We start from the raw sequence: 12,959 nt of genomic DNA on the forward strand, positions 1-12,959 counted from the left end.
TGCCTTCTAGGAGTTAATATAAATACGCGCCATTGTTTCTTTGGTTTTCTTATTTTGTAATTGCAAACGTTTTCACAGTTCTCCCAAGCAGATGTCGTAGAGGGGTGCTTCAAACTGGTGGCAATATTGTGAAATCAACTGCGTGTTCATTTTTTTTTTTAACATTTTTTATTGATTTATAATCATTTTACAATGTTGTGTCAAATTCCAGTGTTCAGCACAATTTTTCAGTCATTCATGGACATATACACACTCATTGTCACATTTTTTTCTCTGTGATTTATCATAACATTTTGTGTATATTTCCCTGTGCTATACAGTGTAATCTTGTTTATCTATTCTACAATTTTGAAATCCCAGTCTATCCCTTCCCACCCTCTACCCCACTGGTAACCACAAGTCTGTATTCTCTGTCCATGAGTCTATTTCTGTCCTGTATTTATGCTTTGTTTTTGTTTGTTTGTTTGTTTTTGTTTTTTAGATTACACATATGAGCGATCTCATATGGTATTTTTCTTTCTCTTTCTGGCTTACTTCACTTAGAATGACATTCTCCAGGAGCATCCATGTTGCTGCAAATGGCATTATGTTGTTGGGTTTTATGGCTGAGTAGTATTCCATTGTATAAATATACCACCTCTTCTTTATCCAGTCACCTGTTGATGGACATTTAGGCTGTTTCCATGTTTTGGCTATTGTAAATAGTGCTGCTATGAACAGTGGAGTGCAGGTGTCATCCTGAAGTAGATTTCCTTCTGGATACAAGCCCAGGAGTGGGATTCCTGGGTCATATGGTAAGTCTATTCCTAGTCTTTTGAGGAATCTCCACACTGTTTTCCATAGTGGCTGCACCAAACTGCATTCCCACCAGCAGTGTAGGAGGGTTCCCCTTTCTCCACAGCCTCTCCAGCATTTGTCATTTTTGGATTTTTGAATGATGGCATTTCTGACTGCTGTGAGGTGATACCTCATTGTAGTTTTGAGATTTTCTAACTCAAAATTTTATACTTTGATGAAGTGTTCTCTTCACTTAAATTGGAAGTGTAAACAGGTAAATTTTACCTGTCAAATACAAATACCTACATTAAATATTTTTGTAAGTACAAAATAATAGCTAGCATTATTGAGATTTAGCCTTTGCTCCAATTACTTGTTCATATGTATATGAATATATATGAAATAAATATCCCTATACTGAAATAAGGAAACTGAAGCTTAGAGAAGTTATTCATCTTAATGGTCACGGGGCTAGCAGACAACAAAGCCAACCAAGAATCGAACTAAGTCATTAACCACTAGATTATATTTCTTTCTCAGGACCCAGTAATTCAACTATTAGAGATCTTTTCTAAAAAAATAAGGGATGCAAAAAAAATTGATAAAATTTGTAAATGTGAAAAGCTGAAAGCAATCCAAATGTTCAATAGGGGAAAAGTTTAATACATCTTTATATATAAAGTATGATGAGTATTATGATGTTAATAGAAATGCTTTCAAAGAATAATGCATGGGTAAATTGTTCTTATTATAGCAGGTAAAAAAGGTATAATTATTTTCTGATCTCAATGGATGGGTGCTGGGGATTCAACTTGAAACTGTATGGTTAGACAGCAGAGACTGAAAGACAAATGGTCAATTTATAACGTATAGTGATAGTATTATGATAAATTAGAGTTCCATTGGAATACCCAAAGGAAAACAAACTAGGGCATGTAGGGCCACAGCAAATTTCTTAGAGGCAGTCTTAATTTGTTATTGTGGGATATTATGTTCCAAACAGAGAGGAGTAGTGGGGGATGAGTGGCCCAGAGCGGTATATGTATGGAGAACTCAAAAGAACCTGGGCAGTAGCAGTCAAATATTTAAACTTTAAAGCTGCAATTTAGTTTCATTTGTCACATTAAACTATGTATATCTGAATATTCTAAGTTTTATGGTTTTATTTGTATAAATTTCTTTTTTAATTTCTAAATTTGCTTTTTTATAGTTGTAAACCAGCTATTGAATTTTATTTTACAGTTTATTTGCATTAGTTTATAAAATTGTTTTTATCTTATGTAAGAACTATAAAGCACAAAGTTTATACCTGTTTATTTAAAATTATAATTTAACAAGTCTGTCATCTCTAGAGATCTGTAAGAGTCTTTCCTGTAATGAGGACTGCATACCACTCGAATTGGAGAACAGGGGACTAATTCATAAAGGGATAATGGGCAAAGGAGGTTCTTGAGGTGGCAGGAGGGAATGGCACCCAGGGAACAGATGAAGGGAGATGACCTTGCTCAACACCGCTTCCCTAAAGCTAGTACCCACAGGAGGGTGCAGGTGTAGATGCTGACTTGCTAGTTTCAGTCAGGAAGCTGAGGCAGTAATCCTGTGGTGGTGTATATTTTCTCTGGTAGGTAGAAGGCAACCTTGCCAGCTAAACATGATGTAAGAAGTAATGGGGTCTGAAGCCCCAAAAGAGTGGAGCCAGGAAGGAAGAGAAACAAATATTTCTATCAGTACTGAGGTCCAAAAAAAAAAAAGTATTACAGGGAGGTGGATATAGCTCAGTGGCAGAGCAAGGTCCTGGGTTCAATCCTCAGTACCTCTATTAAAAAAAGTATTACTTTTAAAATCAGAGAAACAATATTATTTTAAAAGGCAGAATCAGTATAATAATTATAATATGTTTCATGTTTAAACATACATACTTAATTCTCATGACAATCTCGAATGTTAAAAATTACCTAAAAATGCACTCTAAAATTAAAAAATGCTTTAGGCACCTCTTTAATAAAGTTAGCCTTTCCTCATTTTAAAAGCACCTTATTGGAAGTAAAATAAAAAAGGACACATTAAATTTTAACAAAATACCACATTTTCTTACTATAAATAACATTTCATTTTTTCTGTAAACATCTAATAATTTTATAACCTGCTCATAAGTCTGAATGTCACCCCATTAAACATAGAATAAAATCCAAACTCTTTCAAAAAAATTTCCAATTCTACTAGCAATTGAACACCAATTAGGAGTTAGAGGCCTTATTTCTTGCTATACATTAATCAAGTTAATTAAATGTGTCCAACTTGCTGATCAAACTGTCTTACCTGATGTGCTTGTTAACCACACAGATTTAGGGCCCTGCCCCACTTCAAGAGGCTCAGAATCTCCAGGGGAAGAGCCTGAATCTCCATTTTGAACAAGTTACCCCAAGTGATCCTTAGGTTAAAGGCAGACTCGGGAAACACTGCCCATAGCCTTCCCTCGATTCTATGCTTTATATTTACTGGCCCACTGACCATTTCCCAAGGAGGATGGGACCCACTCCACCTCCTGGTTTTGAGCCTGGCAGACAGACTTCTCCCTGCTCCAGAACCCATGGTATATAATCTTGAGCAAACACCTCTCCAAGCTTCACTTCTCCTACCTGTAACTTTGGATATGGGTACCTATTTCACAAGACTATTTGGAATTCGATGAGTTAATGCATATAATATACTTAAGATGTAAAGTGTCAAAACAAAAATTAGCTATTCTATAGATCATTTACTCATACAGTTCTTTCACTGTGGAATGCTACTTATCCAAAATACATTTTCCTTTAAGATCCAGTTCAAGTAGTATGTTTTCCAAGAAGCCTTCCCAGACTCTTTTCCTACCTTAGTAAGAATTCCTCTTTCTACCTTTCCCTCATAACACATCCCATAAAGTTCTATTATAATTAATTATCAGGCTGCAGTATCTAAGTTATTTAGGAATGTGTCTATCTTTGCTACCAAATGACAAACTCCTAGAAGACATGACATTTTTCAGGGCCTTTATAAGAGCATCGTCTTTGTTTCATAATTATCAGTTGCAGGAAGACTTAAAAGATTTAGACTGGGGTATATTCTTATTTTCTATTTTCCACTACACAAATGGCCAGCCATCTTCTGAGGCCCAAATAAGTTTAGCTTAATATATACGAGTCATCAGGTCCTTATTTCCATTGATTACCATCTCAATTAGGCCAACAATACAATTCTGACATAAAATACAACAGATAAGGACATAATTAAATATTTAGTATCTTTAGCAGGTTCAAGAGCTCTTTCCTAAGTAGTAATATAAGCTAGCAATGAGAACTCAATGAAAACAGGGCCACGGGAGGTCACGTCCATTAAAAATTTTTAATTGCAAGGTAAAAAATTCATGTAATGGAGTTTTGTTAGGAACTAATTAATATCACCTTAATTGTGAATGTGGTAATAATTCATGTATTATGTGGTAATACTGACAACCACAATCATTTTTTAAATCAAAAATAATTTGGTAGATTGAGCAAAATAGCATTTTGAAAATTCAGCCTTCATAATGTGGAATTTTTCAAATTTGGGATAGACCTATAATATAAAATAACATTTGGGCAATCTTATGTTTGTGGAATTGCATTATGATTGAAAACTCTCTTAAATAAAAAGAAAACTCTCATTTTCCTACATAAAAATTGAATTACCTGTAAAAATGTATGGAATTTACTTGTTCTAAAATCATGCATTCTCCATTTGAACAATAATGGAATACAGATGAGACTCCAGAAGTAAACATAGAAGTAGCCAAAGTAGATGGCACAAAGCTTAAACCCCAAACCCAATTCATTCACTCCTACTTATTCTCATTTTATATTTTCATTTACAAATTCTAACGAATTTGGTGAACTGTTCTCAGATCGGTAGCTGCCAACCAGAAGGAGGGAGGCCTCCTTAAACAGAAATACACCGGCCGCAGAAACGGTTGATGCCTGACAATCCGCTGATGAAGAAAACAGCAGAAACAAAAAGCACACATGAAATTTACAAAAACTGTAGTTTATAAGTGAGTGTTAAGTGACTTCAGTAGCACCTAAAAAAAAAAAATCACTGTATTGTCAAACTCTACAGTAATTTGATAACGACTATGAAAATGGCTGATACCCCATGCATGCCTCAGTCAGAGGAGCCAGGTTCTCATCCTGATTCTGGCATTAATAACCAAGAGAATATGGGAAATTAATTTCTTCTGAAGACAGCAATTATAATCCCTGCCTACTATGCAGTGTTGCCAAGAAACAAATGAGCTAACCTTTGTAATCTAATACCTTACACTTTAAGAAATAGAGCTGTGTATGATATATGCTATATTCTTAAAAGCTTTGATTTTATTATTTATTTTGGTTTTTACTTTTTGAGTTTAAAAGGATATTTTATTTATTCATCAGGAATATTATCTAACGGGGCATATTCTTCCTTCTGAGAGTTTTCCATGTTTGAGTATTTTAAATATGCTAATTTTGCTGTGGACAAAAGTATGAAATTCAGGTCATCAAACATTTTCAGAGACTCAACTTTAGCTCACTTTCTCTGCTGGCTTAGGTAGTATCAAAACGCCAGCACTCTAGCCTGGACCAGAACCATACATTAGCCTTGAGGCTGTGGGCAAAAGTCACTTAGCTTAATTTTCTCAGAACATTTAGGAATAGCTATCTTTTTGTGCTTGCTTTTAATTTTTTTAAAACCCCTGTAAACATAATCCTTCCTATTTAACAGAACTTTAGTTTTATAGAGCACTTAAATATCATCTGAAATTCACATCACCACCCTGTGAAGTGGGTATTATCCCTTTATACTACAGAAAGAACAGGAAAATATAGACAAGCAAAATTTTGCCAAGTCCCACAACTATGTACTATGCAACAGAAATAGGACTCCAAGGGAATGAGTAGCCATGTGCATAAATTTTTTAAGAATCTTTGCAAAATTCTATTGAGTGCTAATATGATTATTTGGGTACTTCTTAAAATCAAGATGACACATATATTTGTTAATTTACTTAAGTAAAAGTAACTGAGAAATGCAATACTGAAGCTTTTCCCTGACTTGGACAACCTACATGTAACTTTTTATTAAAAAGCAGGCAGCTGAATTTTTTTGCTGTGCTATTTTTATTTTAGTATTGACGTATTTTGAAGCTAATACTTCATGCAGAGAATAGTTTGCAACTTTGCTTCAATTTTGGTTTGGCTGAAGTATCTTTTTCAAAAGCACAGCAATTTAATGCTTCACATTTTGAAAACCATATTTACAACAGAAGATACACAAGTAAATAAAAAAATACTCAGAAGAGTTATCTTTAAAATAAGATGTAAAAATAAAAACAGACTATTTTCTCTTGTTTATACATTTTCTATGGCTCAAGGCTACTGGTCTCTTTAGTGCAATTGTCAAAATTTTGTAGATATCTTATAAGGGACGTTTTAAAGGAAAAACATAAAAAATTTGTAAAACTGATTTAAAAAAATAAGCCATGCACTGGTCTACAGCCTGAGAACTATGATGAGTAGATGAGTGTAATTTAAGGCTATCTGATTTCTCTAATTTCTATTATATTATGTCAGAACAAATCTTTATATACATAAGTAAAAGACATTTGATTAAATATGAACTTGTGTGAAAAATCTATCTTCATTAAGTGCAAGAGAAACCTCTATAGATATCTCAAAATTTTAAACAAGTATTTGAAAACATTAAATAGTAAATAACCACTAATAAAAATAATGCATTGCAAAAGCAAAAAGATTTTCTTAAAAACAGAGAATTGTTAGCCATCATACTGACAAAGACACTTGAGTTTCAGATTCCATTGGTTCCTATAGCATGTGGGAGCAGTTATTTGTAATTCAGATAAAGTAGCTTTTCATATATTGAGCAGGTTTATTCCAGAAACACTCCACTACTTACTTCCGAAATAATCACCTTAGCCTTCTTGATGGCTATAGTTTAAATATATTCTTTTGCCCTGGTTCATTTAGACAGGTTTATGCTTTGGATCTGAAACCCTGTAGTGTTAATCAGTTTGGAATTTTTTGGCACTTGACATTTAAAACATGAAGAAATTCTGTTGCACCAGGGTTTTAAGCATTTAAAACAAAAACCCTTCCTGACTTTATCAAAGTCATGCTGTGAATGAGTTTCTAGTTAATACTTTGGGGGATTACTCCTGGACTGTAATTCTATCAAATGCAGGGAGAGCTGTCTGGGAATTTAGCAGAATCCCCTTTTAGCTGCTCATTTGTTAATATTTTATTGTATATGGCAGAGGCTCTCTTGAGGGGAGAGGGGAAGGAAACCAACTGTGGAAAATTGCAGGTTTCAGAAAACAGCTTTTAAATCGAAGAGACTCGATTTCTTCCTCTTACAGTGTCTTTCTTTTTTACTCACACTTCCAACAGGACAGGATTTCTACAGCTCATATGGTTTTGTACGAGGACTTAAAAGGGTCACTTGAAACGTTTACAGATGAGAGAACTCACATAAGCCTCCCCCTGACAGATATTTACTAAGAGCCACTTACTCTTTCTCACCACAAACGTATTGAAGAGATACTTTTGATATATTTCTAAAAGAGGTTTCCCCATAATATGTCTTAGGAAAGCCAGGCTGTCCTAGAGTTAAAGCAGCATTAGCTGCCTGGCACTTCAGCCATCCTCTCCTAACCTTAAAATGGAAAGAGAACTTGTTCTCCATGTGGGTTCTTAACTTCTTTCTCTTCCACAAACCTATCACCGTTACCATGCGAGTTAATATTTGTTAGTCTATTTTAGATAAAGTATAAGGTTGGACAAAGGAAATTAATACATTAGCAGTTTACAGAAAGTTGGGATTCTCATCCTTCCTAGAGGAACTCAAATTTCTTTTGTGTAGTTATGTGGACGCTCACGCGTGCGTGTGGGGAGGGTGTTTGCGGGGGAGAATTTAGATTTGTTAAAAAGTGGCTGCTTCTAATTCCAATCACAACCGAAGTCCAAACAAACTCTCAGCTCTTTTTCCTAGAGAGAGTCTAAACGTGTTTAGAGAACAGTTTTGCTTAATTGTTTTTCGCTTCTTTAGAAAGTGGTGTTTTCTTAAGTGGGGTGGGTAACCCGGTCCCACGCGGGGTCCGACTCCCAGCGGCGAGACCCGGCAAATCCCGAGCATCCGATTCTGAAAAGGGTGGAGTGCAGGTCCCAACTCCCCTTCCGCGGCAAGCATCGCACCAAGGCGAATCCCAAAAGAGACTCGTCCCTCAAAACCCCGGAAAGAAAGGTTGCCCCTCCCCTCGCCATCGTCCTCGGGAACGGAGGGCGGTCTTACCCTGAGCCCCCGGCCCAGCACTGACCTGTGTAAGAGGACGCGCTGCACAGAGTCCAGATCCTCCAGGTTCCGGGGGGCAGGTTTGGGGATGCTGGACCTGCCCACCTGAAACATGCCCACTTGAGACTCGCTGCAGAGGCGTACAATAGGTAACAGGCGCGGGAGACCGCGAGGTCTCACCCCCGGCGCTCGCGGCGCCGTCCGCTTCGAGCACGGCTCGAGTCGCCCCCGGGAAACCGAGAGCTGGAGGAAAAGGCTGCCCGTTTCCGTCGCGCAAAAACCTGGGACTGAAGGGCGGCGGTGTCAGCCACGGCTCTTTCTTTCCTTCACCCTCCGGCTAAGCCGCGCGGATCTTGGAGCCCTGCGGCTGGCGGCGCGGCCACCTTGGCGCCGGAGGACCCGGGCAGGTGGGCGGTCTGTCGGCCGCCACCCTGCCGGGGCGGGCCAAGTCCGGAGTGCCCCTTTTCCACGTCTGGGGCCCCTCGCCTCTCTAAGTTGTCCGAGCACCCAGGACAGGAGGATCCCTGGCGCCCGGGGCTTGCCGTCGAGCGCCTCCAGCCGGGCCGCCCGGGCTGCGCTCTTTCGCCACCTAGTGCTCTTCCCTCTTCCTTCCCGGACAGCAAGGCTGTCCCAGGCGAGGGACGCTGGTGTCCGGGCACCACCCCCCGCAGAGGAAGTCACCACCTGCATGCAGCTTGGCGGGCCACGAACATCTGTGGCCTGGGGGAGGCACTGAAGGGACTCCGAAGCCCCAGCTGCTCCCGGGCAGGCCGAAAACTGAGTAAGAGAGGTGAGCTGGGTGCCCATTATCGGTGGGAGTTTAAATTCTGACTAAAGAAGCCGTTTACATTCACCTATCCAGGTAAACATATACTTATTGATTATCTGCTGTGTGCCAAGCTGAATATCAGTCTTTGGAGATAAAACGATAAATAAAAAGTGGTGGCTGACCTGCCAAGTGTGGACCCTTTATTCTCTTTGGGGGCTCTATTTGCTTTAAAAATATACTTGAAGCTAGACTATATTACACAGGAGAAAATCTAGATGACCTTGGGTATGGTGATGACTTTTATTTTTGTCTTAGTTTTTTATTGTGGTAAAATTCGTGTAACATAAAGTTCACCATTTTAACCATTTTAAAGGATGATGACCTTTTAAATAGGACACCAAAAAGCACAACGTATGAGAGAAATAATTGATAAACTGGACTTCACTAAAATAAAAAACTCCTCTGCAAAGATGGTGTCAAGATAATAAGAAAACAAGCCACAGCCTCGGGGGAAATATTTGCAAAAGGTAACCAAAAAAATATACAAAGAACTCCTGAAAGTCAACAGTAAGAAAAGGAACAGCTTGATTTTTCAAAATGGGCAAGAGACCTGAACACCTCACTGAAGAAGATATTCAGATAGCAAACAAGATATGAAAAGATGCCCATATCATATGTCATTAGGGAATTGCCAATTAACACAACAATGAGATTTCACTACACACCTGTTAGACGGAATCAGGCAGGTTTAGGATGGTATGGCCGTAGACTACACACCTATTGGAATGGCTGAAATCCAAAACACTGGCAACACCATGCTGCTGAGGATGTGGAGCAACAGGAGTGCTTACTCATCACTGGTGGGAATACAAAATGGTAAAGCCACTTTGGAAAACAGTTGTGCAGTTTTGTACAAAATTAAACAGACTTTTACCATAAAATCCAGCAATCATGTTCTGTGGTATTTACCAAATGAGTTGAAACTTATGTTCACACGAAAGCCTGCACAAGGATGTCTATAGAAGGTTTTTTCATAATTGCCAAATCCGGGAAGCAACCAAGATGTCCTTCAGTAGGTGAATGGATAAATAAATCCAGACAATGGAATATTATTTAGTGCTAAAAACAAATGAGCTGTCCATGAAAAGACATGGAGGAAACAAGTGAAAGAAGCCAATCTGAAAAGGCAACACATTTTGTAATTCCAACTACATGGCACTCTGGAAAAGGCAACACTATGGAGACAGTAAAAAGATTGGTGATTGCTTGAGGAGGGAATGAAGAGGCAGAGCATAGAGGATTTTTACGGCAGTGAAAAGTATTCTGTACGATACTATAATGGTGGATAAATAGAGAAGAGACTGGAAAGTGTAGTTTGAGTTATAGGGTACTACTGATTATATATTACAGGTATATTATAAACAGTAATGGATTAATTTTAAGATGTAGGGTTATTATATGGGACTTGACTATTCATTGTAGGATTTTCTAATGACATTATCTGTATAACTTTTCTCTTGACTCAGTTTCTTGAACCCTGGCTGCCAGTGGTCTGGGAGCCAAGTGGATGAAGCAGGTGAATAAGGAGGATCTCATCTCTGCCCTACACTCTGCCTGGTGTCCTTGAGTCCAAAAGTTTCAAGAATCTGAAAATGTTCAATTCTTTTGATTCAGAAATTAACCCCAAGGAAATGATAAAAAAGTTAAGATCATGATGTTCATCACAGTATGTTGTCATAGCAAGTATTTAAAAAGTATAAATATCCAAAGTTAATGTAATGCTTAAGTTGGTTCAAGTCCATTAATACAGTGAACTAACATGTATTTATTAAAAGGAAATTTAAATAGAATGCTTAACAGCTTTCAGTTAGGAAATTGATTGGATGAATATTCACCGAATCTTAAAAATGATTGCATCTGGAAGTAAAATTGAGTGATTTTAATTTTACTCCTTTATGCTTTTCTGTATTTTTTCAAAATGTAAAATAACAAGTACATATTACTTTTAGAATCAAGATATATTCAAATTTAAGTATGTAAAAAGAATAATTTGAAGTTGGCATTCTGCATACAAAATTTTTCAATTATCATCTATTTTAGATTTCCATTCTCAGATATACATAAATAGTTTTGCAGCCTTTTGTGTCATTTAAGGATACATGGGTATCCTGCTTTTTAAAGAAAGCCCATTATAAGTCTTTTATATACAGAAGTTATTTTGTAACTATTTCAGGTAATTACTACTTTAAGTTTTTACCATTTATCTTTTGTTTGAAAGGATTAGATAACGTTTCCTTCTGACTTTAAATTTTGTGAAAAGTCCATAGTATTATAGATCACTATTCAATTATGTTTTCATAATTCTGGATTTTACATGTGTCATATTTTCTTAAAGTGAGATATATCTATAGCTACTTGTTTGCCCTTGAAAGCAAAAACCTTTCTCTGGCTGATAGCAGAGGAGGAAGTTAGAGAGATGTGCATGAGAAGAACTGTTGAGGACATCACTGATTTGGAGATGGAGAGGGCTGTGGGAGAAGAGCCTCTAAAACCAGAAAGTGGTCCATAACTGACAGCCTGCAAGGAAATGGATAACTCAGTCCTACAACTGTAAAAAACTAAATTTTGCCAACAACCTGAACAAGCTCAGGAGAGGTTGTTCACAGACCCTTCAGGTAATATATCAGCCCAGCTGAAACACGGATTTTTACCTTGTGAGATCCTAAGCAGAGAATCTAGTCGAGCCCTCCTGGACTTGTGACCTATAGTATGGCCGAGCTAATAAGTGGGGGTTATTTAAGGCCACTAAGTTTGTGGGAATTTTCCATACAGGACTGTTTGCATAATAGAAAACTAACACAGAGTGTTTTCAAGGTTGGTTATGGGAAACTGTTTATGGAACCAGTTGGTCCTGTGGGTGGGAGTATCTCTTGGCAGCTCTAATGCAGGCATGGTTTCCAAGATACCACACTCTTCTGGCCGTAAAGCCATATTACATTGTCTGGTGCCTCTCCCTTCTCACAAACTCTATCAAGATTGGCACTTTCACCCCCAGGCACATAATAACTGCCTTCAAATGTCTAAAAGGCCATCATGTGGAACAGAGATTGTTTTATCCAGTACAGTTTCTGAGGTTAGAATTAGGACAAGTAGACTTTTTTATATGAAGGAAGATTTATACTTTATATTGCATGTTGGGTGCCTTGGGAAACTGAGTCTGAGATGGAAATTTCTATGTAGGAAGTCTATCAGGAAGTGCTGTTGGGATCAACAAGTGTGGGGAGAGTGAAGGAAGCAGGGTTGGGCAGAGTAAAAAGCTGAAATGTAATGCAGTCTCAGCAAAGGCCTCTTCCAATCCCATGGGCTTGACATGGGATGATCTGCAGAGTTGTCCTGAGTTGAGGCAAGAGGGACAGGCCTTTGTATCCTCTTATCAGTTCAACCTAGAAAAGAGGTGTGGCAAAGTGACTCTCTTTAGCCGAGGACAGTTTCTGGACTCAACTGAAAGCCTCCACTGTCAATATTCCTAGCAGGATTGGGAAGGGATGCCTCCCTCCTAAAAGGGACAGGGAGGGTGCAGAGAGAAGAGGGATTGGAGTGGTGGATCACAGCACTTAACACAATATAAAAGAAGACTTACTAGTGTGACAACACTGTCCGTCATAGGAGGAATTTATCAAAAGAGGTTTCAGGATTCCTGCCAAGGATATTGCACAGTGGAATCCAGTACTGAACAGAGAAATGAAGTGGAATGCGAGTGTTTGGAGAATTTCCAAAAACCTTTTCCTTCTCTAACATTTCCAGTTGCTTCAGTTGTTCATGCCAGCATTGCTCTGCCCTTGCAGATCTAAAGTGGTGACCATTTGTGGACTCTGCCTTAGGAAAAAGACAACATGGGTGAAAGCATGAGTGGAGTCTTAATAATTGTCTGCCCTTAACACATCAGACATAATTTTGTCCTTCTACCTCCCAGGACAATACATATATAGGCTGTCTAGATTTTAAAAATTATAGAAGTATCTTGATCTAGTCTTTACTCTCCACCTAGACAGAT

General features: G+C 38.1%; 1 protein-coding gene and 1 long non-coding RNA gene across 2 annotated transcripts in view; one reads left to right on the forward strand and one right to left on the reverse strand.

Moving 5' to 3' along the window:
• Positions 1-12,959, reverse strand: part of INTU (inturned planar cell polarity protein) — a 171,360-nt gene that overhangs the window by 61,848 nt on the left and 96,553 nt on the right. The window lies entirely within an intron of this gene.
• On the forward strand, positions 32-5,929 carry LOC140685709 (uncharacterized). Its single transcript, XR_012059063.1, has 2 exons — positions 32-794; positions 4,697-5,929. It is a non-coding gene; the product is annotated as an uncharacterized lncRNA (long non-coding RNA).

The sequence above is a fragment of the Vicugna pacos genome, chromosome 2, assembly GCF_048564905.1.
Source record: "Vicugna pacos chromosome 2, VicPac4, whole genome shotgun sequence".
Classification (NCBI taxonomy): Eukaryota; Metazoa; Chordata; class Mammalia; order Artiodactyla; family Camelidae; genus Vicugna; species Vicugna pacos.